The sequence below is a fragment of the Phocoena sinus genome, chromosome 8, assembly GCF_008692025.1.
Source record: "Phocoena sinus isolate mPhoSin1 chromosome 8, mPhoSin1.pri, whole genome shotgun sequence".
NCBI classification, from domain to species: domain Eukaryota; kingdom Metazoa; phylum Chordata; class Mammalia; order Artiodactyla; family Phocoenidae; genus Phocoena; species Phocoena sinus.
Genome location: NC_045770.1, coordinates 25,719,572 through 25,747,179, shown reverse-complemented (window position 1 = coordinate 25,747,179; position 27,608 = coordinate 25,719,572). Strand labels below are relative to the sequence as shown.

General features: G+C 36.4%; 1 protein-coding gene and 1 pseudogene across 1 annotated transcript in view; both read left to right on the top strand.

Annotated features, from left to right (window-relative positions):
* GUCY1A2 (guanylate cyclase 1 soluble subunit alpha 2) overlaps positions 1-27,608 on the top strand; it is a 409,166-nt gene that overhangs the window by 49,712 nt on the left and 331,846 nt on the right. The window lies entirely within an intron of this gene.
* LOC116758832 lies at positions 5,316-6,183 on the top strand (annotated as a pseudogene).

The following is a 27,608-nucleotide window of genomic DNA, read 5'->3' as shown; positions in this document are numbered from 1 at the left end:
TCTTCCAAAATGGCTGGTATCACTTATTCCTCATTCTCTCCAGAAACTGGTTTGTCAGATTGTTTTGATTTTAGTCATTCTAATAGATGTGCCTTTTCCCTTGAAGTTTTAATAAACAAAAACAGCACCTGCTATCTCCTTATAATTTCAACATATACAAACTATAGTTAATATTGTTTTCCTGTTTTGTCATTATGAATGCTTTTCCAAGATTTTATGACTGATTTAGAAACTTTAAAAAATTATTTCTGATATGATTAAAAATCATACCAGAAATTATCCATGGTGCTAACAGGCAGAATATTTCTCTTTGATTTGGTAAAAATAAGCCCCTGGAATGGAGTCAGCCACTGTTATATAGTGGAAAGTGAAATATTTTATGTATTTAGGTATAACTTCTAAGTGATATAACTTATCCTATTTATTGAAGGTGTTCAAAATATCAGTCTTTGTTAATATGCTTATGCTCCCCTCATCTTCAGATTAATGTAGTTTGAATTCCTTTCAACACTATCAATGGCCAGTGTGTCAAACTCGCTTAACCAAACCTTCTTTTACTCAGTTCATTTTCATAAGCAGGTTTTGTAAGCCTCTTAAACAATCTCCCATTGCTCTTTTCTCAGGAAACAGTATAAGTTACACTTAATATCTGCAAAATTCCTAACATGGAAAAATTACCTGTGACTTAGAAGAAATGAAAGCACAGTTAGGTCAGCCTTTTTACATGGGCTTGTGGGGAAGGCAGGAAGACTATGAGGCTGTGATGTAAGAGTCTGCTGCAATACTTAATTGACCTCTCTACTGCTTCTATTACAAAAGAATAATTTTTGTTTTTTCTCTCAGTTAGCAAGAAGTTTATTCTTTCCTTACTATGTGAGAAAGATGATGTGGGCCCATACCACTTCCTACGTGAAACTCATAGGTCATTTTTTTACCATCTCTTGGAACAAATTCATAGTGATTTGGCATATTTACTTTTTAAATTTAAATACCATATGTTTGTGTTCACTCCTCTTGAATCTTTTAGCTCAAATGAACACACCACCTTCTCTCCTCCCCTCTCTTTTCCCTTTTTATTTTATGCCTTTTATTCATTAAATTAATTATTTTTATCTTAGGTCTACTTTTTGTTTTTTGGTCCTTTATATTCTCTGATTTTATTGCTCTTTGCTACAAATCTCTAACTTTGGGCTATAAATTTTAATAACTAGTTAATTATCTTGAAAATTAATGAAAATTTTAAGTAAGGTTAGAGTTAAATTCAAATATCCTAGGTTCTATGCTAGATGAGTTTTCATTCTTATTAACTTTGGGTTTAGATGTTCAGTCAATTTTAAGTGTTTTGACAGCATTTCTATCACCATTTATTTAAATTAATTTGATGAACAGAACTTTATGAGTCAGAATAAAGATGTTATTCAAATTAAGGCTTGTTATATGATGTATTCCCTTTATTATCTCACAGTCTATTTTCAAAAACAAAAATATGGATCTCTGTATTTGTTTTTTATGAGCCTGTTCTGTTAAAGATTCTCATATGTTTTATTTTCCATTTGGGGAGCTATGATTATGTATTGTGGATGATTTTTATAGGTGTTTTGGATTTCTCTTTCCCTATTTCTGTTACCCATAACGGTAGGTAGTTAAAGTGAGATAAGAGATTCATTTCAAATGTAGTATGATTGAGCCCAAACTTCCAATTCCTGGCCTATCCTGCTTTTCAACCAAGTCTGATCTTAACTTTACAATAAGAAATGGTAATTTTCCTTTGTGAAGAAAGGAGATGTAGATTTGGAAATATTAGTCAGAATTTTTCCCTGTGATACATGTGAATTTTATTGTAGCATGTGTGGGCAGCTTCTATATTCTTTTTTTTTTTTTTTTTTTTTTGCAGTATGCGGGCCTCTCACTGCTGTGGCCCCTCCTGTTGTGGAGCACAGGCTCCAGACGCGCAGGCTCAGTGGCCATGGCTCAGTGGCCAAGCCACTCTGCGGCATGTGGGATCTTCCCAGATCGGGGCACGAACCCGTGTCCCCTGCATCGGCAGGCAGACTCTCAAGCACTGCACCACCAGGGAAGCCCAGCTTCTATATTCTTATTCCCCATTGTTGTGGTCCGACTTGGTTGGAGTAGATTGTTGGGAGATAGAGAATGGTTGGAGATATGAAGGATTGAGCTTCACTTCCCATGTAGAAAAGAGGAGTCAGAAGAACCAGCTGTGAGTCCCCACAGAAGAGATGAATCATTGATGGTATGAGATAGAATGTTATTTGATGTAAGGGGAGTGTTTTTGATAGATGTGAAAAGAAACCAATGGAGCACATATAGCAACCAGTTGAAGAAAAAAACACGTGTGATATGCATAAGCAAGGATGCTGAAATAATTCCTGACTCATACATACTGGTCAGGATTGAACATTTTCCAGAGCTACACGAGGAAAAAAGGGGGAAAATCCAACTCTGAATATATGTATATTTATTTTAACATTTATGAATTTATGCTTTTGCCCTTCCTAGAGAGATATCTTTTGCATTAGTGCTTTGAATTCTAATCCCAGAAGTAATTGTCTCTACTCCAGACTCTAGAAGAGTAGATTCCACTGGTGATTGTACAGTAGGATCATCTGGAGAAATTTTTAAAAACAGGCTTGTAAACACTATATCCAAATATTCTGATTCATCATATCTAGAATGGGGACTGAAAACTTGTACGTTAAAGATAAGTTCCCCACGGGGAATGACCGAGATCCTGAGCTTTCCTCCTTCCATGAGCACACCAAAATTACAACCATTTAATGAGCACTATTGATAAGAAAGGCAAGAGACTAGTAGAAAAAATCTTGTACAATTAAAGATGTAAAGAAGGAACCACAACATGATGGGCAGTAGGGGCTAAGATGCAGTATAGACAAGACCCATACCCCTTAGTGGGTGACCCACAAATGGGAGGATAATTACAATTGTAAAGTTTCTTCCCAAAGACTGAGGGGTCCAAGCCCTACATTGGACTCTCCAGTCTTGGGGGTCCTGTACCAGGAAGACAAGTCTCAGAATGTTTGGCTTTGAAGGCCAGCTGGGCTTACTTTCAGGAGACACACAAGGCTGTGGGAAATAGAGACTCCACTCTTAAATGGTGCACACAAAATCTCACATGCTCTGCGACCCAGGGCAGAAGCAGTTATTTGAAAGGAGCCTGGGTCAGACACACCTGCTGATCTTGGGGAGTCTCCTAAAGAGGCAAGAGGAAACTGGAATTCACCCTGGGGACATATTGACGTCAGCCATTTTGGGGAGCTTATTCTACCATGAGGACACTGGTGCTGGCAAGTGCCATTTAGGAATCCTTCCTATAGATTATTAGCACTGGGAACTGGCCTTGCCCACTAGCCTGTTAGTGCCAGTACTGGGACCCTCAAGCTAAGTAGCTACCTTGACAGGAACTCAACCCCAGACTCCCTGCACCCACAGCCACCCTGGGACCCTGTCCACTAATGGGCCCAAGACCTGCCCCTGCATACCAGTGCACTGGCACTAACCCTAAAGTAATCAATCACCAGTGGGCTGACACCAGCTTTGGGCTCTATGGACCCTACAGTCAGCTGTGTCAGGGATCAGCCCCACCCATCAGCAGGCTGACACTATATCTTGGAACCTTGTCCCCACAACCACCCTTGCCAGATGTGGCTCAGCCCACCAGTTGACCAGCACCAGCCCTGGGACCATCTGGGGCTCTGTGGCCAGTCACCTTGTGACCCAGCCACACCTGCCAGTGGCCAGCAGCCTCTGTACAAGGCAGGGCCTGACAAACAACCCAACTGAGGGCTAGCCATGCCTACCAGACTTGCCCATAGTAGTCAGCCTGCTACAACAGAAGGACCTATGCAGCCAACATAGGGGATACCCTAGAACCTATAGCTCTGGTGACCAGGAAGGAGTGCACTGTTGGAATGCGTAGGACTTCTCCTATAAAAGGTCACTTCTTAAAGGTCAGGAAATGTAACAACCTACCAAATACACAGAAATAAGAAGAGCAATTTAGGCAAAATAAGGCAAGAGAGGAGTATGTTCCAAATGAAAGAATAAGATAAAACCTCAGAAGAGGAACTAAGTGAAGTGAAGATAAGCAATCTACCTGATAAAGATTTCAAGGTTATGGTTGTAAAGATGCTCAAAGAATTCTGGAGAAGACTGGATGAACAGAGTGAGAAGTTAGAAGTTTATAACAGAGTTAGAAAATATAAAGAACCAAGCAGAGCTGCAGAATACAATAACTGAAATAAAAAACACACTAGAAGGAATCAAGAATAGATTAGATGATACAGAGGAACAGATCAGTGAGCTGGAAGACAGAGTAGTAGAAATCACTGAAGCTGAACAGAAAAAAGAAAAAAAGAATACAAAGAAATAAGGAAGTTTGAGAGATTTCTGGGACTACATCAATAGTACTATTTGCATTATAGGGGTCCCATAAAGAGAAGAGAGAGGGGAAGAGTCAGAGAACATATTTGAAGACATAATGGCTGAAAATTTCCCTAACCTGAGAAAGGAAATATCCAGGCCCAGGAAGCACAGAGTATCCTAAGCTGGATCAACCCAAAAAGGGTTACAGCAATTTAGGCAAAAACAACATTTTAATTACAATGTGTCTCGGTGTGTTCCAAAAAGGAACACACCGAGACACATTGTAGTTAAAATGGCAAAAATTAAAGATAATGACAGAATATTAAAAGCATCAAGGGAAAAGCAAAATGTTAGGTGTAAGGGAACTCTCATAAGGAAATCATCTGACTTTTCCACAGAAACTCTGCAGGCCAGAAAGGAGTGACTTGATATATTCAAAGGGATGAAAGAGAAACACCTCCAACCAAGAATACTCTACCTGTCAAGGCTTTCATTCATATTTGATGGAGAGATCAAATGTTTTACAGATAAGCAAAAGCTAAAATAATTCAGCACCATCAAATCAGCCTTACAAGAAATGTTAAAAGGACTTCTCTGCATAAAAAAGAAAAGGCCAGCTCTCCAGGGTGGGTTCTGGCTCTCACGTGTGGTCAGTGGCAGCCTCCTTCTCACTAGCCCACGGGACCCAGCTGAGCGGAGCTGTGGGCGGCTCTGGCCTGAACATGAGCACTGCTGTACAATGTGTCCCTGCCTCCACTGCTGCAGTTGATGTTGCCGCTGCCGCAGGCCAGGAGGAGTCAAGGTGCTGGGCGACCCCACCTGGGCCTCGCATTCTATCACATGGGACAGTATGCACCTTAAGATTCTGAAGAAAAGGCACAAGAAATGTTTAGAAATAAATTGTGAGGGAAACCATGCCATGATCAGGACACTGGCTCTGGGATGTCAAACATCATCCTCTCCTGACTGAAAATGACAACTATGACTTTTCATCCTCCTCTAGTTCATCTGTGACAGCAGTGGCATGATCTGCACCATCATGATGTGGCTTCTGGTTATGTACTTGGACTTCGTGGTGATGTTAGTTGTGCTGCTGCCTTCTAAAGACTTCTGGTACTCTGTGGTCAACAGGGTCGTTTTTATCTGCCTGGTGATGCTTGCCCTGTCGTCTTACCTGAGGACTATGCTCACCGGCCCTGGAGCAGTACCTAAAGGCAATGCTATTAAAGAGTACATGGAAAGTTTGCAGCTGAAGCCTGCAAACTGAAGAGTTTGCAGAAGTGATCTACAAGTACCCCAAGTGCTGCTGTATCAAGCCTGAGCACACCCACAACTGCAGTATTTGCAAAAGATGTATTTGAAAAATGGATCATCCCTGCCATGGCTGAACAATTGTGTTGGAGAAAAGAATCAGAGATTTTTTTGTGCTCTTCACTATGTACTTCGTGCTGGCATTCATGTACACACTTGTGCTCTGAGGGCTGCAGTTCATCCCCTGCATCCAAGGGCAGTGGACTGAATGCAGTGATTGTTCATCTGTAGTCACTGTAATTCTGTTGATCTTCCTGTGCCTTGAGGCTCTGCTGTTTTTCAGTTTCACTGCAGTGATGTTTGGCACTCAGATCCACTCTGTATGCAATGATGAAACGGAGGTTGAGAGGCTGAAGAGTAAGAAGCCTGAGTGGGAGCAGAGGCTGCAGTGGGAAGGGATGAAGTCAGTCTTTGGGAGGCTCCCCCTTGCTGCTCTGGATGAACCCCTTCGTTGGCTTCTGATTCAGGTGACTGCAGATAATACTCAGAAAAAGGGGCCCAAGTTCTCTACGTGAGGCCCTCTCATCATGCTGCAACTTGTTAATGGACTTTATTTATTTGGGGTCAGAAATGGTATCAACAGCTCATTTGTGAGCAACAGGGCAAATGGAACCTACACAAACCAGGTGTTACAGCAAGCAGAATTTATATATTTATTGTCACAGATAGGGATTTCCCACACTGGTAACTGGGTGGCACTCTGACCAGTGTCATCGTCCAGTAACGAAGGGATGTGGCCACATGAAGAAGCCAAATGTTATTATCTTCCTGTACAGTTAGGAGTTTTGTTAACATACTTGGCATTTTCTAAGAAGGTGTGTGGGGTATTACAAGGGTTATTAAAATTCTGTGTGCCAGAAAAAACAAACAGTCAAACAAACAAAAGGAAAAGAAAAGGCCACAACTAGAAACATGAAAATTACAAAAGGACAAATCTAATTGGTAAAGGCAAATATACATAAAGGTAGTAAATCAACCATGTATAAAGCTAGTAGGAAGGTTAAAAGACAAAAGGAATAAAATCATCTATATCCACAATAAGTGGTTAAGAGATAAACAAAATGAAATGATGTAAAATATGCTGTCCAAAACAGTAAATGTGGTAGTGGAGAGTAAAAATGCAGGGTTGTTAAAATGGACTTAAGAGATCAACAACCTAGAATTATCTATCTATCATCTATCAACTATATATATCTATCTATCTATCTATCTATCTATCTATCTATCTATCTATCTATCATCTATCTATCATCTATCCCTATCTATCTGTCTATCTATCACCTATCTATCATCTATCCTTATCTATCTGTCTATCTATCATCTATCATCTATCCCTATCTATCTGTCTATCTATCATCTATTTATCTATCATCTATCTGTTTATCTGTCTACCTATCTATCATCTATCCCTATCTATCTATCTATCTGTCTGTCTATCTATCTATCTACCTATCTATCTGTCTATCTGTCTATCTATCTATCTATCTATCTGTCTGTCTTTCTGTTTGTCTATCTATCTGTCTCATGGTAACCACAAGCCAAAAATCTATAATAAATACACACAAAAAGGAGAAAGGAATCCAAACATAATATTAAAGATAGTCATCAAATCACAAGGGAAATGAACAAAAGAAGATGAAAGAAAGGGAAAATAACTATAAAAACAACCCCAAAACAATTAACCAAATGCAGTAACTACATACCTATCAATACTATTTCAAATGTAAATGGACTAAATGATACAATTTAAAGACAGAGTGGCTGAATGGATAAAAAACAAGGCTTATCAATATGCTGCCTATAAGAGACTCATTTCAGAGCTAAAGAACACACTGAATGCAAGAGTATAGTAAAAGGTATCCCATGCAAATGGAAACAAATAAATAAAAATTTTGTATAACAACACAAAAGACCCAGAATAGCCAAAGCAAACTTGAGAAAGAAGAACAAAGCTACAGGTATCATACTCCCTGATTTCAAACTATACTACAAAGCTACAGTCATCAAAGCAGTATGGTACTTGCACAAAGCAGATACATAGATCAATGGAACATAATAGACAGCCCAGAAATGCACCCACACTTACATGAGCAATTAATCTATGACAAAGGAGGCAAAAATATACAATGAGAAAAAGACAGCCTCTTTAATAAATGGTGTTGGGAAAACTGGACAACTATGTTCAAAAAATCAAACTGGGGCTTCCCTGGTGGCGCAGTGGTTGAGAGTCCGCCTGCAGTTGTAGGGGACACGGGTTCGTGCCCCGGTCTGGGAAGATCCCACATGCCGCGGAGTGGCTGGGCCCGTGGGCCATGGCCGCTGAACCTGCGCATCCGGAGCCTGTGCTCCACAACGGGAGAGGCCACAACAGTGAGAGGCCCGCGTACAAAAAAAAAAAAAAAAAAATCAAACTGGACTACTCTCTCATACTGTGCACAAAAGTCAACTCATAATGTAGTAAAGACTAAAATTTAAGGCTTGAAAACATAAAACTTCTAGAAGAAAACATAAGCAGTATGTGCTTTGACATCAGTCTTAGTATTTTTTTGGATATGTCTCCTTAGGCAAGGGAAACAAAAGCATAAATAAATAAATGGGGCTACATCAAACAAAAAGCATTTTCACAGCAAAGGAAACTATCAACAAAACAAAATAGCCATGTACTGAATGGGAAAAGATCTTTGCAAATGATATATCTGATAAGGGGTTAAAATCCAAAATATGCAAAGAACTTATACAATTCAACATCAAACAAACAAACATTAAAAATGGGCAGAGGATATATATAGGCATTTTTCCAAAGAAGACATAGATGGCCAACTGGCACATGAAAAGATGCTCAACATCACTATCATCAGGGAAATGCAAATCCAAACAGCAATGAGATATCACCTCACACCTGTCAAAATGGCTATTCTCAAATAGAAAACAAATAACAATTGTTGGTGAGGATGTGGAGGAAAGGGAACCCTTGTTCTCTGTTGTTGGGAATGTAAACTTTTGTGGCCACTATGGAAAACAGTATGGAGAGTCCTCAAAAAATTAAAAGCAGAACTACTGTATGATTCAGCAATATATCCAAAGAAAAAATATATCCAAAGAAAAAAAAAACAGTACTTAAAAATATATTAAAAATATATATGCACCCCTATATTTATTGAAGTATTCTCCACGATAGTATTGTCCATCAATAGATGAATAAAGATGCAAGATACACACACACACACACACACACACACACACACACAGTGGAATATCACTCAGCCATAAAGAAGAATGAACTCTTGCCATTTCCAATAACACGGATGGACCTAGGGATATTATGCTAAGTGAAATGAGTCTGACAGAGAAAGATAAATAATGTATGATATCACTTATATGTGGAATCTGAAAAACAAAACAAACAAACATAAAATAAAAACAGAGTTATAGATACAAAGAACTAACAGATGGTTGCCAGAGATGGTGTGGGGAGGAAAGAAATAGATGAGGGAGATTCAGAGGTACAAACTTCTAGTTACAAAATAGATATGTCATAGGTATGAAATATACAGTGTGGGGAATATAGTTAATAACTATGTAATTCCTATGTTTGGTGACATATCATAGCTAGATTTAATACAGTGATCATTTTGAAATATATAGAAATATTGAATCACTATCTTGCATAACAGAAACTAACATAGTGTTGTAGGTCAATTATACTTCTAACTCAAACTCATAGGAAAAAAAGATCAGATTTGTGGATCAGACCAGAGGCGGGGGTTTGTAGGAGAGTGAGTTGGATGAAGATGGTAAAAAAGTACATATTTCTAGTTATAAGATAAATAAGTACTAGGGATGTAATGTACAACATGATCATTATAATTAATATTGCTATATGTTATACATGAAAGAATTCTCATCACAAGGAAAAATTTCTTTTCTCTGTATCTTTAATTTTGTATCTGTGTGAGATAATGGATGTTCACTAAACTTATTGTGATAATCATTTCATGATGTATGTAAGTCAAATTATTATGCTGTACACCTTAAGCTTATACAGTGCTGTGTGTCAATTATATCTCAATAAAACTGGAAGAAAAGCTCCCCTGATAGTTCTGGCATGCAGCCATAACTTGACACCTTAACTCCAAGGCTAACCCTGCTCTTTGGCAAGGATGCCTAATAAGCTCTAGTTTAATTCTTAGAGAATTTAGTACCAAGTTATACTTTCTGGTACTAGAGGTTCTAGAATCTGGGTTTATCTCTCTGTCTTATTTCTGAGAGGAGGTTGCTTCCTTGTACACCACTCAGTTCTTTTCACTTATTCTGTTTCTTTTCAGGACTTTTAGTTCTGCTTCTGATCTCTAAACAGGAACTGGAGCCCTGCTTCCACTCATTGCCCTTTGTCTTCTGGCTGCAGGTTTAATGCCTCCTGCTAGATGCCATGTGCTCTAGTGATGCCTTCCCCCTCCCCCCCTCCCCCCATCTCTTTATCTCTTTGCCAAGTCTCCTTAATGCTGAGGAATGCTGGCTTAGACTGCCACTGTCTGTACCACACATTTATGACATCATATTTTTTTCTGATTTTCTCCTGTCTTTGCATAAGTGGGCATACTAGTTCTGAGTCATTCCTTCACTTTTTTCATCCTATGTCATTAACTTTGCACAGATGTATGGTAGGTTGTTCTTCAGCGAATGTCAGAAAGAGTGGGTCACACATAGTTTTAGTAAAATGCTGGCTTTAGTAACATTTTTCTCTCCACCACTACTTGGACCAGAAATCCCATTAATCACCAGAGGACAAATTTAGCCTAGGTGGGGAAATATAAATAGAGTGGGCAATAGAGTGAGTTTGCAGCTGCTCTGGGAAAGGGGAGTTTTTACTTGTCTGTGAGCCTTCATAAAACAAGAGATCAAGAGGGATTTCAGCCAGAGATCAAGCATAGCGGTGACAAATGAGCCTGATTTTTGTGAGTTACTCCACTGAGTGATTAGTGCACAAAAAAATTTTGACTGAAAATACCTGATTGCTATCTTTTTTCTACTTTTTGTTCTGTTTTTCCTGATTCTTTGTACTTCCTACAACATTCTGACACCTCTTTTTCCTCTTCATTCACTTTTAGTATTTAGGACTGTTTTTTATTTACCTCTGTTTTTGTTTTCATACCCTTTCTTTTTCATTATTTGGCTACTCAATCCTTCATATTAATAAAAAGGAAGATGCAAATCTGCCAAGCATTTAGAAGTTTGCTTCCTTTAATTTGTCATTAGTTTTCTGCTTTTGTGCTATATTTAAGCTTAATTTTTTAGATGGCAAAATTAGTAATCAAGAGACTCTACCTTGTTGCAAATCTGTAAACTTCCTTAGTTTGTTTTAAATGATCACCAGGGCTTTAGCTGAGCTAAAGTTTATTGTTGTACTAACTACAGGAAAAGGTTTATTACTCCAGTGATATGTGTATATAATAATATAGAAAATGTTTACCTCATTAAAGAAACAATTTTCAAGTACTTTTTCCATCAATACAAATATTTATTGAGTAGCTACTTTTTTCAGTATTGTTCTAGGTGCTGGTGACTAGCAGGGAGAAAAACAGAAAGTGGAGAGGCAGACAACAACAAAAAACCCCCACAAATAACAAAAATGATAACTTCAGAGTGATGTGCTATGAAGAAAAATAAGGCAATGGAATGTAAAAGAGAGTGGGGAAGGGCTTAAATAATTCATACGTTAATGATAATCATTTTTAATTCATTTACACAATTCTAATAGGATTTGTACATGACTATAGTGTTTATGCTGATTCAGAGTTCCAGGAATGAACTTTTTCTTTTTAAACATCATTTATCCTAATATGGAGGAGGTTGATGTAAGTTCTGGTTTCCCCGCTGTTGTTTGAGTAGCAAATACCTCTAGAAGGAGCCAGTGATGCTGTGTCATAGTATTTTGGGCTGGAAAGATCTCAGCTGGTGTTCACCATTCCACAAATATTTGTTGGGTACCCTCTGTGTACCCAGGATTGTGTTGATTCTAAAGACTTGACAGTGAGTAAGGGAAAGTGATAATACCAGGCATAATCTCTGCCCTCTTAACACTGCCAGTTTAGAAGCTCATGGAAAGGCCACGTGACAGGAGGAATAGAACTTCTGTACTTAGTGGACAGAATGCAATGCTGCTTGTATGTGGCCACTGGAAGACAGCCATCCCAAGAAAAGTGGGAGGCCCACGCTCAAACTGAGAAATTTGGGATTCAGTACTCTTCTAAGTGGTGAGAGGGAGGACCCTGTCAGGAAAAAAATTCAAATCAAATACATCCTTAAGCTTTCTCTCACTGTCATTCTCTGTCCACACGTGCATGTACATGTACACATATACCTATATATATCACTACATCTATAGACACACATATATATGTGTACATGCATATATACATGTATATATATATTACAGCGCTTTACTTTTTATGAAAAATTTTCACATATGTTCTTTTGTTACTCGTTAAAGTCTATAGTTAACTATTGTTATCTGATTTTACAGATGAAGTAATTAAGGCCCAGATTTTAAGTGACTTTCCTAAGATCACTTAGCTAATAAATGATTGAGGTTAGATTTGAATATAGCTTCTCCAACTTCAGAAAGGGAGCACAGTTCTTTTCACCATGTCCAATTTTTCTCTGTTTCTGAAAATAAATGGAAATTGTAACACATCTTCCATTTAGAAGAAACATGCCTATTTCTTAAAAAAAAGAAAAAAACTCCCTTCCCCCACAAACCTCTGTGTGTGCATGTTTGTGTATGTATACGATTTTACTGCATACTGTTGTATAGTACTCTGTATTACTTCAGATAACTCCTTGAATTAAAAGTTATTTTATAAATAACTTTTACCAATGATGATTCTGACTATAGAATTATTTTCCTGTTCCCAAATGGGAGATAGAAAAAAGATAAAGAAAGCAATGGTTTTGAGCTGATCAAAATGGGGAGACTCCAGCTTATACTTTCATGATGTGCTTCCTATTGGTCTATATATCTTTCTCTTCGACTTGACTGTAGGTACCAAGTGGTTAGGTGCTATGTTCAATCTTTTGTAACCACACCAACAAGGAAGAGTGTCTGGAAGGGTAAGTATCTGAGAAATATTGTTTGAAAGACAAAGAAAGACTGAGGAATTGTTCTAGAGGAGGGAAAACGAAAGACACAAGACAAACAAATGCAATATACGATCCTTTATTTGATCCTGGACTAGAAAAAAAAAGTAGCTGTAAAGAATATTGTTGGGGGCTTCCCTGGTGGCGCAGTGGTTGAGAGTCCGCCTGCCGATGCAGGGGATACTGGTTCTTGCCCCGGTCCGGGAGGATCCCGCATGCCACGGAGCGGCTGGGCCCGTGAACCATGGCCGCTGAGCCTGCGCGTCCGGAGCCTGTGCTCCGCAATGGGAGAGGCCACAACAGTGAGAGGCCCGCATACCGCAAAAAAAAAAAGAAAAAAGAAAAAAAAAAAAAGAATATTGTTGGGACAGTAAGGAAAACTTGAATTTGGACTGTGTTTTAGGTAATAGTATTGTACCAGTGTTAAATTTCCTTATCTTTATGATTTTACTGTCTTTTTGTAAAGGAGCATTCTTGTTCTAAGGAAATACACAGTGAAGTATTTAGTGGTAAAGGGACATGGTGTCTGCTACTTACTCTTAAATGGTGTGTGTGTGTGTATGTGTGTACGCGTGAGAGAGAGAGAGCGCATAATAAAGCAAAGGGGGTAAATTTTTAACAAATTGGTGAATCTTGGTAAAAGAGTATGGAAGCTTTTGAACTAATCTTGCAACTTTCCTCTAAGTTTAAAATTATATCAAAATAAAACATTTCTAAAAACTACTGAATAAAATTATATTTAAAATAGATCATTGATCCAAAGGGACCTTCTATTTCTATTTGGTTTTAGCACCAATTAAAAAAAATCCAAAACTAAACTAAAATAACAAACATAAATGAGTTTAAGAGCTTTTGTAGTCTATTTTTATACTTAAGTATATTTTGCTGTTCCTAATATCATCAATGAAAACATCAAATTCTATGTAATCAGTGTCCAAATTGGAGCTCATCTATGGATATTATTTTCCTCAAGTTTTGTGGCCTTATAACCTGACTTAGTGACAAAACTGCTGACTAATTCTACTGCTCAAGTTATCTATTTTATTTTTTGATACTACAGTGAGTGGCGTCTATACTAGGACCTGTTCCTTTCTGCTTGTAATCCTCTTACTGTTATGTTATGACATTTTTGTTATAACAAAGATGTTATGACATCGTTGACATAATCTTTTCTATAGACTCTGATTTTCTTTTTTATTGCTTCCCTGACATTTTAAGTACCCAGAGTAAATTATTATTCACAGTCTGTCATCAGTCATTAGATAATATTGCACTGTGCTATAAAAGTGTTTCTATATTTAATAACAGTGCTTTCTGCATTTCTATGTAACTGTTTGTACAATTAGTTAAATAGAATCTTCATCTGAAGCAAGATATCACACCAAGTAGCTGTTTAGTTTTTTAAAATGAGCTAATAGCAGTTTAAAGCAAACTATTTAGAAGATGATGGAAAACCCTGTGACTACAACTATATATGGTTAAAATTACTACCACGGCCCAGATTTTTAAATTAATAACAGGTCAGAGAATCTAGCACATACTAGATATTCACTTCCCCTCTTGTTGGAATAGACAAAGTATTTTTTTTTAAATGGTGTTCATTTTTTTTTTTTTTTTTTTTTTTTATGCGTTACGCGGGCCTCTCACTGTTGTGGCCTCTCCCGTTGCGGAGGACAGGCTCCGGACGCACAGGCTCAGCGGCCATGGCTCACGGGCCCAGCCGCTCCGCGGCATGTGGGATCTTCCCAGACCGGGGCACGAACCCGTGTCCCCTGCATCGGCAGGCGGACTCTCAACCACTGCGCCACCAGGGAAGCCCAATGGTGTTCATTTTTGATACATATCTATTTAATTCTTTAAAACCGTAATTGTTATATAGAAATAATGGGATTTAAGTGAATTATACTCAAATTTCAAGCTTATTATTACCATAAGCAAACATATGAGGCACGTAGATGTCATCTCAGGTCTTACTTATGTCTAAGGTCTCCTTAACTTCCCTCCCCACACCCCCTCAAGCCCTGCACTCACTCACATACACACTTTCATGCTGTTATGAACCTCACAATCTTGATTTTGTGGTGACAAAATTTTTAATTAAATGATGGGATGAATCTAATTGCCAGTGGGAGGCAAACATCAAGTAACAGTAGTATTCACAAACCAATGTTCCTGCTTTCACCTTAGTAGAAATGTTAGGCAAATCGGAGGGATTTGTGAGATAGAGCAAATCTTAGTATTGCCACATGGGAACTTGACTTCATGTGTCTTCATTCTTAGCTCATTTATATAAGTCCTTGGGTATTTCTGATTTGTGAAACAGGGATATTAGTAGTAAGAGTTACTGTAGTATAAGTTCTGCAGACAGTGGAGTTTAAATTTGGCTCACTGTTTAAAAAGAAGATTGCCTACATTATAAGATTTGCACTTAGAGCCAGGTTAACATGGTCGCAAGGCTAAAAAAATCTCAAATGTGTATTTACTTTCTAGGCCATTAGGCCAACCATTTCACTGTTAGTTGGATAGACAAAACAAACTATGTTGACCTTTGACATTCTTCTGGAAGCTAGAAAGGAAATAGCAGCAATATTCTGGCAAGGCTTGGGAATGGCCTAAGAAGAGAAAAGTCAGCATGTTTTTTGACTTTTAATTATGACTCTTTTCTGCAGTGTACTAAAGAAGTGCTTTGAAAAGAGTGTGGTGTTTATCACTGAGTGTGAGTTCAAGATCTTACAACTTTGTAATATCTTTTTCCTGTCAAGTGCTGGTTGTGGTTGACCTTTTGGATAATGTGTTTTTGTTTGCTTTCAGATGTTAAGAAAGATCTCCCATATAACCTTTTGTTTTCTTTAGGACTTAAAGAGTGGTGGGGAAGTGATAAAGTTTATGGGAAAAAGAAAAGCTCTAAATTCAGACATTTTTGTTTTATATCTCTTTTGGGTAAGTTAGCCCCAGGCTTACCTATTAATATCTCTATAAAAATAAACTAAGCCTTTGGTGCAGTTTCCTTTCTCCTGCTTCTGTTTTTTTGTATTCTTTGCCTCCTACTGTGATGTATTTTTTCCTCCCTCTCCTTCCTAAGTGGATTCCTCTCCTCTTTGTCCCCTTGTTTATGCCAGTCCAGTGAGGGATGCTCTCTTTTGGGGATTCCGGGAGAGGCACTGTGAGTGACAGGACACATGTTGGAATGAGCAAGGTATGTTCACGAATCATTGAAGAGACAGCCTGATTTGAGAAATGATTCTTGTTGAGGCATTTTAAGAGACAAGAACTGGGGATAAATCTTACGATATGTCTATAGGATTGCCAGTGCATCTCACGAGATATACCATGTCCTCGTTCCTCATCTGCCCCAAATTTAAAATGTGAATTTCCATTAATATCTTCCAGTCTCTGGCACTTCTTTCCATGAATTTGTGGCATGTGTCCTGGTGCAATAACAAACGTTGCTTACTGTTTTCTGGTTGACTCTGAGTACCTTTACTAGTTATAACTGTATTTTATTCCTCCTTAACTCTTCCATTTTAGTCCCTCTGCTAGCTTCTGCATACCACATATGCTATTACTGTTACCAACACCATCACTTTTGCTTTGGAATGGGAACAATTTAAGAACTTAAAGCTAAGGGCTTCTCAGTATCCTGTCCATATTTTCTACATTACATACATTTTCTACATTTCTACATTAATGAGCTTTCTTGAATTTCAATTAAAATTTAAAGCAACCTGAATATTTATTTATTCACTCATACATACATGTATTCAAGAAATATTTATTATATACTGGGTGCTAGCATTGTGTAGATTCAGATTTACTCAGCCAAGTACGGTATAATTAGCTGCAGAAGTTAATTATAGACCATTCTGTTCTCTTTTTCTCTTTGGGCCTCTCAAGCATCCTATTCTGAGTCTTGGGTTAAAGAAACAATAATATATAAAATAATCTGTCCCAATTCCTTAGTATTCTGGTGTTATATTTTGCTATTGGACTAATGTTTGCAATGCTATGATCTGTAAATCCTTAATATTGATAGAATGAAAACCTTCATATCTTTATCTTAATAATAGCCCACACTTCAGATTTTTTTAAGAAATAGTTTAAAACAACAAGAAGAAACATCAAAAATGGCTTGATCCTGTTCTCTGTATGCTCTTTATACTGACAAAATATTGGCAACAACCAATAGTCCAACTATAAGGAAATAGTCAATTAAAGTGTGATAATCTGCTTACAAGAACATTAAACAGCTGTTTCATTGAGAACTATGTGGAAAGATTTTGCTACAGCATGGGAAAATGTTTATAATGTTATCATAGCTCTGTTTTCCCAGGAAACAGGCTCTGAGGTGGAGATCTGTTCTCAGGAATGCTACTGGATACTGCTCTCAGGATCAATGACCCAACCAGGCAAACCACAGTAGATTTCAAGGCCTGAGAATAGTCCTTTGTGGTTAATAGCTCCACAGTCTGAGTCATCCTTTTTCATGAAAGAAAGCCCGTGTTTGCAGCTTAGCAGACTATTGCCCTGTAAGGATGTGAAGAAAGTAAAATGAGAGAGAAGTTGAACTGCTATGCCTAGGTGCAGTCACAACAAATGTCTCAGTTGATCTCTCCAGAATTGCCCCCCACTGAGGCAAGGATGCCTTGCTTTTGTATTACAGCTCACCACCTCCCAAACTAACCTTTGGATTCAGGCTGCCCTGGGGCCTGAATCCTGCCATTGCGCCAAGCAGCTGTCTTCAGCTAAAAGCCGTTACCAGAGCAAGACAGCCTAGAGCTGATAGCTTCACACACTCCTAGCATCCACTAGAGATGAAATATTGCACAAAAAGAAAAAAGTCAAAAATGTTTTGTGTACATTATTATATTATGAATTCAACTGTAATATATGTGTGAGTATGTACAAAAATTGGGAAGGGACAGAAAAATGAACTGTATTACAAAATGCTGTATTAGAAAAGTGAAAGAGGCAGTCCAGTGGTTAGGACTCCGCACTTTCACTGCAGGGGGCATGGGTTCCATCCTGGTCGGAGAACTAAAATCCTGCATGCCATGAGCGTGGCCAAAAAAAAAGTGAAAGAATTCATAAGAACATAACTTTTAATCAAATAAGCCATGAAACCAAAAATATTGTAGTTTCCATTACAATATTGGAAGAACTCAGGTGTATGTTGTCTCCTCTCCCAATTTTAAAAGATTACCATTTTTGTTAGTTATTGCATATCTCAGGCTTTCCCTTGTGTTCTATTTGTGGAATATCTTCAGGTGTGGTATGACAAACATAGCTCAGTGTTCCTATCAGATTCACTTTAAGATAGTAACACATATGAACAGTTGCTCTGCTTCGGGTGGTAGCTTCAACCATTCCTAGGGTGACCTCACCTATGAGGCAAAAGAAGCAGTGGTTAGGGGTTCAGTCCCTATATATGCCATTGATATTTTTTTCACAGCTTTAAATTACTTTCTTACTCAGCCCAATATCTTACATGTGTGATCAAAAGGGAATTGGTTATGAAAAATGTGATTCGAGCAGGGCAAATAAATCAAATATGATACTGAAAACCAGTTTGAAGTTGTAAAAAACAATTCAGATTCCCATCAATTTTATTTATTTACAACAACACAACTTTTATTCCAAAAGTTAATCCTCTCTGTACAAATTGCATAGAGGCATAGCTTCCAAAACTGGGTTGGAGCAGTTGAGGAGGGTGGATCACAATTTAGTGATTGTAAAAAGCATAGCAATTAAAGAGGCATTAGCAGTGATTAACAGCTCTGAGTAAACCCTCTGAGAAGCCTTCCTTCTGGAAATTATGCTCTTCTTCTGCCACTTTTGTGGCCTCTGATTTAAACTGGGCCAGTTATCATCAGCAGACACAGGAATCCATGCATTTGCATAGTAATTCTCTTCCTTAAATTCTTAGCCAACATATAAAAGACTGCTAAAAAGTGCAGGCATGAGAAATGATGAGAGTACATCTCTGTAGGGAGATTCCGAAGCCTGTGAGACATTGACACATTTTCACAATGTGGCAGATTGCATTTCAGAAGCAGGGGCCAAGTGTGGGTACAAGGCTGAGGCAGGTGCTCCTGCAGTTCCTCTTTTTAATTAGCTCATCTTTATGCGTTCTTTGAATGTACCACACTGCTGTGGGGCTCTCGGCTTAGTGTCTTACACAACAACATGTCAGGGTGCTGGGGAAGGAAGACTGGGAAATGTGATGAGCCCTTAGTCACCTGACAGGTGGGCAGCTTCTGATAGCAAGCATAGCACAGAGCCCTGATAATGCTGCCTGATTATACATGTGCTGCCCTGAGTCTGTCCATTTCTTAGTTCTCACCTGTGGCTATTTGTTGGCAAAGGAAAAAGAATTTGTCAAATAGTAAGCTTCACACCTATTAAATTAGTCTTTTAGCATAACTAGCCCACTTGTGTAAAAAGACCTGCCAGTGAATATTGAAGGGCGTGAAAAACAGCAATGGAAAACCTATACATATGCACCCATACAAGCATCTATTGATATATCCAGTGTAAGTATTATATAATATATACATTGTATATGATATATATATATTGTACAGACATGTGGTCAGTCATACACAGACGTATTTATTTGTTCATTCATTGATTGATTCTTTTATCTATCCATTCAAAAAATTTACTACAAACAGGCACTGTGCCAGGGATTAGGATTACAATAGTGGTCTTCATTTAGTTTCTCAAAAGCTTCATTTTAGTTTCTCTTCCAGGACTTTCGCATACATGTTCCTTTGGTCTGGAATGGCCTTTCTTTCCTCCTTCTTGGCTGCCTAGTTGACTTTTACTTATCTTTCATATGTGTCACTTTTTAAAGGAAGCTTTCTTTGACCCAGTAGATTACATTAGGTCCCTGTTATATGCTCTCATATCATTCTGCAACTTATCATTCCAACACCTATCATCATGTGGTTTCTATGTACAGTTGTTGGATTATGTGTACAACTACTGGATTAGACTATCTTTCACGTAGCTCAATAAGGGTAAGACCCACATCTATTCTGATCATGATAGTTTCCCTAGTGCTCAGCACTGAGACTGATACAGAGCAGGTATTCTCATTTTTAAAAAATAATAATTGAATGAATGGTGAAGAGGATATAACCTTTGTTTTCAAAGAGATTAAGTCAGATTGAAGGGGTGGACAAGCCAGCAACTGTTGTGTGACAAATGCTAGGACGGGGGTATTCACAAAGTGCTTTGGAAACTGAAGAAGTAGAAGCATCCATCTTAGTCTTTGAGAGTCAAGGGAAGTATTCTGGAGGAATTTAGGTGTAAGGATCTGCAAGATGAGTGTAAGCAGATAACTACTTAAGTGGAGTAAGTGGGAGAACAGAATTCTATTAAAACACAAAACAGCAAAACGAAGCACAAAAGTAGCATGGACAGAAACCTGTCAGAGAGACATTGTTGAGCATGTTCGGGAAACTTCAAGTGGGTCATAGTGGCTTATACAGAGATGTGAAGTGAGGAAATTGGGAGAGACGAGGTTGGGTCTGTAAGTAAGGGCTGGATCAAGCCCTGCTGAGTTTGGACTTTATTCTGAGGCCAAAGGATAATCATTGGAGGGCTTTAAGTAGAGAAATTATATGATAAGATTTATGATATTGAAAAGACGCATACAGAATGGATTGCAGAGAGATTAGAAAGCAGAGTGATTAGGAAGCTGTTGAAATAATTCTAGATGGTTGATAGTGGTGGTCTGAAACAAATTAGTTGTATTTAAGATAGAGAGGCTAGCAGAATGTCAGGGGAGATGCACCACACACACACTCACACACACGCACATGCACACACGCATACTTATATTTTTACTAAAATAAAATTGTATTCTATATATTATTCTGACAGTTTTAGCTTAGCTTTTTATCATACAAAATCAAATATGTCTTTATGTCTTTTTGTATGTTTGTTTCCCAGTTTTGGTTAAGGCATACATAAAGTCCCCTAGATTTTCTTCTAAAATATTTATTGTTTTGTCTTTTACATTTTAAATTTTTAATTGAACTTGAATTTGATTTTTTTTTGTGTGTGTTGCGAGATGGGATTTAATTTTATTGTTTTCCAGATGGCTAGCGCCATGTATTAAATAAACCATTCTTTCCCCATTGAATTGAAATACTCTTTTGTGGTACATTAAAAATTATATACACAGATTTGATTCTGAATTCTCTATTCTGACCTAATAATCTCTTCGTTTGTTTCTATAGAAATAAAAATTGTAATTACAGTGCATTTCATTTATTCCAATATCTGGTTCTTACTCAGTAGTCTTCTTATTCATGAATTTTTGGGCTATTCTAAGAATTTATTCTCCCATATGAATCTTAAAATTACTGTATTAATAAGAAAACATGTTGAGATATAATTAGAAATGCATTAAACTCATATTAATTTGGGGGAATTGATATTTTTATAATGTAAGGTCTTTGCATCTTGAAATTTGGAACCTTTTTCCATTTGTTCAGTTTCTGTTTTCTGTGTTAAGATTTAATAGTTTTCTTAATATAAGTTCTGTGCCTTTCTTATTAGTGTATTCCTATGATTTTATAATTTTCATTGCTACTTTGAATAGAATATTTCCCCATTTCTACTTCTTGATCCTTACTGCTAATATAGAGAAAAGCTATTGATTGTATGTTTATTTTATATTCAGTTATTTACAATGTTTTCTTATTAATTCTAGTAGGTATTTTTTTTTATAAAATAATGTTGTGTTTTGTGCACCAAAAGAAAGCGAGAAAGAGCCTTGAAATTAAAAGGCTTTCTAGGTTTTCTAAGTGTACAATCTTCATTAGCAAAAAGAGATAATTTTATTGTTCCTTATATCTCATAGCATCTGCTAGAACCTCCAAGATAATATTGAATAACAATGGTGATAACAAGCTTATTTGCCTAATTTCTGATTTTAGTTGAAATGTTCTTAGTATTTTACCTTTTAGAATAAGCTTTGATTCTGGTTTTTGAAGAGCAGAATTTATTATGTTTGAGCAGCTTCTCTATATCCCTGTTTTGCTCAAAATTTTTATTAAAGCTGTTCAATTTCAGACTTTTCAGAATCTACTGATAAAACAATATTATTTTCTCATTTAATTTTACAAACATCATACTTTACGCTGATAGATTTTCTACTATTGAACTACTTTTTCTTTTCTGACATGAACAGTACTTGGTCATTAAGTATTACTCTTTTATAAATAGCTAGACTCCATTTGCTGCTATTTTAGCAAATATTCATAAGAGAAAATGGTCTTAGTATACTGTATCAAGTTTTGGCATTAAAGTTATGTGGGCTTAATAAAAAGAATTGAGTAGTTTTAATTGTTTTCTATGGCCTGGAAATATTTAAATCACTTTGGAATTATCAATTTTCTTAAAGGCTATCCAAAACCCATTTCTTCTTGGGTCAATTTTTGTCATTTATGTTTTGATGAAAAATTATCCATTTATATTACATTTACACATTTGTTGGCAGAACGTTGTATGGTTCTATTTTGATTCCTCTGTTTCTCCTTAATATATACTATGTCTTCTTTCTCACTCCTAATTTAGTTCTAATCTACTAATTTCAGCTTTTATAGTTTAATTTTAAACTTAACTTAATTTTCTTAATTGAAAGTTTTTATTTACTTATTATTTTGTTGCTGAAAGTATCTATGACATATATTTTTGTTTGAATACAGTTTTTGTTGTGCCTCATAGGATTTTGAATGAATTAGTTTCCTTTTCATTGATTTCTAGAAGTTATAATTTCAATGTTTTCTTTTTAATACAAGGAAGGGTACTGTTTAACTTCTAAATAGATAAATTTTTGGTTACCTTTTTCTCACATATGTGTTCATTATTATTTAACATCTTTATTGGAGTATAATTGCTTTACAATGGTGTGTTAGTTTTTGCTCTATAAAAAAGTGAATCAGCTATCCATATACATATAACCCCATATCTCCTCCCTGTTGTGTTTCCCTCCCACCCTCCCTATCCCACCCCTCTAGGTGGTCACAGAGCACTGAGCTGATCTCCCTGTGCTATGTGGCTGCTTCCCACTAGCTATCTATTTTACATTTGGTAGTAATAAGTCCATGCCATTCTCTCACTTCGTCTCAGCTTACCCTTCTCCCTCCCCGTGTCAAGTCCATTCTCTACGCCTGCGTCTTTATTTCTGTCCTGCCCCTAGGTTCTTCAGAACCTTTTTTTCTTTTTTTTTTTTTTTAGACTCCATATATATGTGTTAGCATATGGTACTTGTTTTTCTCTTTCTGACTTACTTCACTCTGTATGACAGACTCTAGGTTCATCCACCTCACTACAAATAACTCGATTTTGTTTATTTTTATGGCTGAGAAATATTCCATTGTACATATGTGCCACATCTTCTTTATCCATTCATCTACTGATGGACATTTAGGTTGCTTCCGTGTCCTGGCTATTGTAAATAGAGCTGCAGTGAACATTGTGGTACATGACTCTTTTTGAATTATAGTTTTCTCAGAGTATATGCCTAGTAGTGGGATTGCTGGGTCGTATGGTAGTTTTATTTTCAGTTTTTTAGGGAACCTCCATGCTGTTCTACATAGTGGCTGTACCAATTTACATTCCCACCAACAGTGCAAGAGGGTTCCCTTTTCTCCACATTCTCTCCAGCATTTTTTGTTTGTAGATCTTTTGATGATGGCCATTCTGACTGGTGTGAGGTGATACCTAATTGTGGTTTTGATTTGCATTTCTCTAATGATTAATGATGTTGAGCATCCTTTCATGTGTTTGTTGGATATCTGTATATCTTCTTTGGAGAAATGTTTATTTAGGTCTTCTGCCTGTTTTTGGACTGGGTTGTGTTTTTTTTTTTTTTTTTTTTTGCGGTACGCGGGCCTCTCACTGTTGCGGAGCACAGGCTCCGGACGCGCAAGCTCAGCCGCTCCGCGGCATGTGGGATCCTCCCAGACCGGGGCACGAACCCGCGTCCCCTGCATCAGCAGGCAGGCTCTCAACCACTGCGCCACCAGGGAAGCCCTGGGTTGTGTTTTTGATATTGAACTGCATGAGCTGCTTGTAAATTTTAGAGACTAATCCTTTGTCAGTGGCTTCATTTGCAAAGATTTTCTCCCATTCTGAGGGCTGTCTTTTCCTCTTGTTTATGGTTTCCTTTGCTGTGCAAAACCTTTTAAGTTTCATTAAGTCCCCTTTGTTTATTTTTGTTTTTATTTCCATTTCTCTAGGAGGTGGGTCAAAAAGGATCTTGCTGTGATTTATGTCATAGAGTGTTGAGTTTTATAGTTTCTGGCTTTACATTTAGGTCTTTAATCCATTTTGAGTTTATTTTTGTGTATGGTATTAGGTAGTGTTCTAATTTCATTCTTTTACATGTAGCTGTAGTGTTATTATTATTTGTATTATTACTAGAAAAATGTGATCTGCAAAATCTTTCCTTAAAAACATATGGAAATTTTGTGGCTAAGTACTTGAGCAATTTTTGTAATATCTTCATATACTATAAACATGCATGCATGTGTATATACATATATACATGTGTACATTTATTGCCTTTGTTATTAAATTTTATTTATTTTAATTTCATTTTTCCTCTGAATTTTTTATTTTTATTGCTGTTGAGATTTATTTTATTTATGACTTTGCTTTTTTAATCTTTGATATTTTGATTCTGAAAAAAGTACATTAATATTTACTAATGACATTTTTCTTTTGTTGTTTTTATTTAATTTCTCTATGACTTTGCTTTTTTTTGTCTGTCAGATCCATCTGATTCTGAGAGAGATATATTAAAGTTTCCCATTATAATCCTACTATAATTTCCTCTATAAATGTCTAGAGTTTTTTCATTAGAGTAAAATTCAATTTTTTATTAGCTTTTAAAATGTGTAACAAGCATATTGAAACATAATTCACATACCATACAATTCACCCATTTAAAGTGCATACCTCAGTGTGTTTTTAGAGTATTCATAAAGTTGTGCAACTATCACTATCATCAATTTTAGAACATTTTTTATCACTCCATAAAGAAATCCCTTGCTCATTAGCCATCAATTTCTAATTACTAATACTTTGTATATTTAGCTACAATGTTGCAGGTTCATGTCTCTTAGGTCTTCTTTGTAAAATGTGATTTTTTTTTAATATAATGTCTCTCTTTATCCTGATTAGCACTTTTAATCTTAATTCCACCTTATTTGATATTAATACTACTCCTTCCTTGCTTTATTTTTCTTGTAGATTCTTGGAAATTTTTGCCTAACATTTATTTTCAAACTTTTTTTTTTAAATCACCTTTTATAAGTTGTTTTATAGATATGCAATTCTTATATATGGAGTGAGAATTTCTGATATTTGATGGGATTTATTTGTTTACACTTAATGAAATGCATAATTTACTGATTTTCTTTCTTCCAACTTGATTTATGATAATTATTCATTTTACATTGTTTTTTCTTTTTCTTATTTTTGCTATTTTGATCATGTTGAATATAAAATTTTTTTAACCTTTGCAGTTTGAAAGTTCTCTTCTACTTTCCCATTTCATTATTGCTTAGCTTCCCTTTTTTGTTACTAAAATTAGGTCCATGTGTTTTTTCATTATTTTAAAACAAAATATCACTTATTTCCTTACTAAGAATGTATTTTTTTTTCTAATTGCCATATCCCATTTGGAAGAGACCTTTAGAGTGCTGTTAGAACATTTTCTCCTTTCCCCCTCCCCACTGTTTCTCCCTAACCTCCTAAATCTTGGGTTTTGCTGAGATTGTTTAGTTCCAGATTGTCAATAAAATTTACCTTGCAGTTGTCAACAGTTTCCCTTTCTCTCTATTTCAGTAATTTTATTTAGATTTATATTACAAATTTGCAAAAAAAATCTATCATTGACACATACACACACACACACACACACACCTGTGTGTGTGTGTGTGTTGCAAGGTTCATTGCTCCTTGATGTTTTTACTTTTCCCATTTTCTCTTACCAGGACTCCTCTGTTTCATTTGTTATTTGGTTAAAGTGTTTTTTCAATTATTTTCCTCAGGTGTTTCACTGAGTCATATTGTTTCTGAATCTGCCAGATATCTTGGCTGGATAATGAATTCTTAGATTTAAATTCTCTCAGTATTCCACATATATTATTCCACCATCATCTAGCTTACAGAATTGCAAATAAGAAAAACATTTTTTTTTAAGTTTTTTGAAAATTACTTGTTCTTTCCTGCAACTTAAAAGATTTTATCTCTTGTATTTCAGGAATTTAACCAGATGTGCTTAGATTTTTGCGTGTGTGTATGTGTGTGTGTTTTCTTACCAGTCTTGGCTGGAGCTTGTGCCTTTTCTATCAGTTGATTCACAATCTTCTACAGTTCAGGGAAAATTCTATTATTGTTTTAGTTATAGTCCTTCCTCCATTGGTTTCTTTTTCTCTTTCTAGATCACACTGTTTCTAGGGATCATACATTTCACGAGTTGTCCTACTAAATCTGTTTATGGTCAACAGAAGGATCATAGACAAAAGGGAATATCTGGTATTTTACAAGAAAGGCACAAACATATGCTCTGCTGTTTGAAAGCAAGGAGTACTAACTGATACTGTTGGAGTGTACTTTTATGATGCTCTGCTTTTTAGATATAGTTTCTGGGTAAAAAAGTACTCCCAGTACTCAGGGTTTGGCATCATCTCCATTATGCCATGTTTCTAACTTAAAATTTTTGCCCTCTGTTTACTTTATTATTTTATTTAATTTATTTTTTTGTCCTGTGTATATTTTAAAGCACACCTTGGCATAGTCTCAAAATTACAAACTGTAAACTTAACCATCACAAATATTTTTGTGCCTGAAGCACTTACTACACTTATAATAATAAATATTCCTTTGGGTATTCAAGAATTAATCTTAAATATGTTAGAGGGTTTCCTTTAATGCTATGCTTAGCAAATTCTTTGTTAGCTCAAAGATGTTAAAACCCTGTTTTTAAAATCTGAATATGTGTCTTGCTATTTTTAATTATATAATAAAAATTTTTAAATATTAAGGAAAATTTAATTTAGTTCACCTACACTTAAAAATAAATATATGACTTATTCTGTGTTCTTTTTTGGAGAGGGACAGGATGCCACAAATGCAATAAAAGAAGGAGGATTAAATGCCTCTAAAATGGTAGAAAATTGCAGTTTAACCCTTCATAGATTAAGAGCAAAATTGATAAGACTCTTTCTTTTTACTATTATCCCAACAGTTTTACTTATTTAACTAAAGTACTCTAACTACAAACGTCTTATCTCACCTCACCAAGATGCAAATGAGACTGTATTGATAGCTCAGATTCAAAACAATTTCCCTTAAAATTACGATTTGGGCAATGGGATTTCTTTCCAGGCTTTCTTCTTTGTTATTATTTAGACATATGTAATATTTACCCTTAAATCTCTGGATGCGGAGACTAACTTTATTTATTTGTAGATTGGCATGGCACTAGAATTATATTCTTATAAAAGTGTCATCTGGGTTTCAAACATAGTTGAGAAACATCTTATCGTCTTGCTAGATAAAATAATTTTTTCTTGACAAATACTGTATGGTGTCACTTATATGTGGAATCTGAAAAAGCCAAACTCATAGAGAGTAGAATGGTGGTTACCTGGGGGTGGGGGAAATAGGGAAATGTTCTAACTTCCAGTTAGAAGATGACTAATTTCTGGAGATCTAATGCACTGCCTTGTGAT